Source organism: Myotis lucifugus, unplaced genomic scaffold (assembly GCF_000147115.1).
Source record: "Myotis lucifugus unplaced genomic scaffold, Myoluc2.0 scaffold_898, whole genome shotgun sequence".
Taxonomy (NCBI): Eukaryota; Metazoa; Chordata; class Mammalia; order Chiroptera; family Vespertilionidae; genus Myotis; species Myotis lucifugus.
In genome coordinates this window covers 12,661-15,832 of record NW_005871946.1, presented here as the reverse complement: position 1 = coordinate 15,832, position 3,172 = coordinate 12,661, and positions in this window count along the sequence as shown.

Below are 3,172 nucleotides of genomic sequence, written 5' to 3'. Positions count from 1 at the left end.
GCCCAGTGCTCCTCTAGTACTGAGTGCGGCCCCTGACCAGAGAGCAGGGCTGGATAGGAGTGAAGCCCCTGTGTACAGAGGCATCGAATTCACTGTTCCAAATCTTTAACAAACATAACAATTGCTGGGACGCCCCCCCCCCCCTGTATACTTGATGTCTTCCTAGCGTAGGGGATTAGCTTACCTAACTTCAGTACAGTCACCAAATTCGTCAGTTCACATCAATAAAACATACGCATCTAATCCAGGCCCCCCTCCAACGCCGCCAGTGGATCCGACCATGTCCTTCGTAGCATTCCTTCCCCTCCCCGCCAGGTCCAGGCAGGCGAGGGATGACATTGAGCTGCCTCCACCCTGCGGCTTTTCAGACGTCTCTTCCTGGCTGCACTGGTCCTGGGGCCGATGGCACCCTGGTCCTTCCCCGGCCACAGACCCCAAATGCCCACTGCCCAGAGGCGCCCTCCCCTGAGGACAGTGGCCGGGGCTCACGGAGTCTCCTGGAGAACCCAGCAGGTCGGGGCGACAGTGCGGCTCTGTGTGCGAGAGCTTCGCCTGTGACAATGAACTCATGTCCCCACAGGAAGCGGGTTTGGTGACGGTGAGGACCCTCATCACCCGCCTGAGCCAGGGGCTCCTCCAGCCGCAGGAGAGGATCCCACAGACTCTGGGAATAACGGGGGCGAAAGGGTGGGCACCTGCCTCCCCCGCTGACTCAGCCTGTGAGGAGGGTCCCTGATGGCTGTTTAGGGGTGTCCTCTGGGCAGGGGGTGCACCTGGCACTGAGTGGGCCCCCAGATAGGAGCCATCATGCAGAAGACGTTAGCAGTAGAGCTCATGGAGGGGACACTCGGGGGAAGGGGGGTGGGCACCGGCTCCACATGCCAGCAGCCTCGGCAGAGGAGACGGGAACAAGGTGAGCGTGCTTGGTGGCTGGCGGCCCCCTGACCAGGAAATGCTCTGGCCCGTCCCGCGGCCCAGCCAGCAGGGGGAGGGGTGGGGGCACGGAGCCCGGTGGGCAGAGCTGGAGACCAGTGGCCACATCACCAAGGACTACCTGCCCCCCCCTCCCCAGCCCTCGCCCTCACCTTGGGGCTGGGATGGATCTTCAATGGCCTCCAACCCTAATACCTGCGGAGAACCGTGGGCACCTGCTCCCCCTGCAGGCCCCTAGGCCCACCCCAACCCCACCCTACAGAGTTGACCCTGTGGGTCAGTCTGCATTTTTAAAAAAAATATTTTTTAATGATATTTTAAAGAGAGGAAGGGAGAGGGATAGATAGTTAGAAACATCGATGAGAGAGAAACACCGATCAGTGGCCTCCTGAACGCCCCCTACTGGGGATCAGGCCCACAACCAAGGTACATGCCCTTGACCAGAATCAAACCCGGGACCCTTCAGTCCACGGGCCGACGCTGTATCCACTGAGCCAACCTGGTTAGGGCTCAAATCTGCAGTTTTAACAGACCCCCACCCCCATGACCCACAATGCACCAGGGGATGCCTCGAACTCTCTCAAGAGGAGACACACGGCTGTCCCCGAGGGCAAGGTGGGGGCTGCTGGTATCAGGGAAGGTTCCCAGGTGGCCGTGCCCCAGCAGAGTCCTGGGCACCTAGACTCAGAGAGGGACTGAGGGAAAGGCTCGCCAGGCGGGGGGAGAGGCGTGCGCCTCGCCACAGCCGGGAAAGAATGTCCGGGCAGTCACATTCCGGCAGGAACGAGGGGCTGGGGCGGGGATGGAGGCCACGGGGCAGGCAGGAGACTCGGCGAGAGGCCAGGCTGGGGGTTAGAAGGGACTGCTGGTCACGCTCAGGTGTCTCTATCCCAACAGTGATGGGAAGGAGCCATCCCTCTGTGGGGCTGTCCGTTCCCGTGCTGGGGGGTTGCTGGGCGGAAGGGTGGGCCAGTCCGACGCCTGCACCTGGGAACCCGAACCAGAGTCCTGGAGGGTCTGCCCAGAGCCCAGAGACCGGGAGGAGCAGCTGAGCTGGGTCCAAAGGGAGGTACCAAAAATAGGCTCCAAACAGACGCCCCCATCTCCCATCCCCATCTCCCTCTCCCAGCTCCGTCTCCCTCTCCCCGGCTGGGGCCACCGCGGCTCCTGTGTTAGATGTCCACGGAAAGCCGTTTTCCTTAGGACGTCTCCACCAAAACCCCCCTTTTCCTGAAATAGCTTCCATCAGAGACTTTACAACCAGGCCGGGGGCGCCCTGAAGATGTGAGAGTCTGACTTCCTGAGCGCATGTGCCTACTGGACAGAAACCACGTTTTGTGGGGTTTGGGAAAGGAATTCAGTTGTGTGACCAGGACAGGGTCATGGCCCAGAAGCTTCCCGCCGGCCCCTTGGTCCCCTATCCGGTCCCCACTCGCTGAAGCCACGCGTCTGCTTTGTGTCCCCAGACTTTTGCCTTTTCAAGACCGTCACGTGCAATTTCACACCAACATTAGTAACGAAATACATGTGCAGCTCCATACACTTGATGGTTTGAATCCCCGGAAGTCCAGAGCTAATAGAATTCAAAATAAGAACAAATCGATGTGACGGGTAACACGCAGTAGGCGCTCCTGAAGATGTGGGTTGAAGAAAGAAAAGAGAGAAGCAAGACTTAGTCTCAGCACAGCATCCTCGCGCCTGGGGGGCTATGGATGTCAACACACCCAGTGTCCTTCCAGGTAAGGCATCGCCGCGAAGTTGATTTTAATGTGTTCAGCCCCGAGGCTGCTCCAGCTGGTCAGCAGGCGTTCTGTAAGAGGGCTGCCTGCCGGCCTGCGGGGCGAGGCAGAAGATCCAACAGCTAACCCAGGAGACGTGCTGGATGAGGGTCCCGCTGGCATGGCCACAGCGTGGGGAGCGTCCAGGTGGAGGTGAGCGAGCGAGTGTTGGCATCCGTTCTGGGCCCAGAGCTGCTGTCGGCACGTAGGAACGTTTCAGCGGCACAGAGGGCTGTCTCATGGTCCCCGCCTGTCTCCTTTATTCGGATGTAAGCCCGACCCAGGGTCACTGCTACTTAGAACTCAGCCGGTTAGAGACCGAGTGACTGCACAGTCTTCTCCCTCCTCCCCCTCTTCCTCCTCCTTCTTCCTTCCCTTCTTCTTCTTCCTCTTCCTCTTCTTCTTCTTCTTCTTTCTTCTTCTTTGTCTTCCTCTTCTTCTTTCCTTCTCCTTCTCCTCCT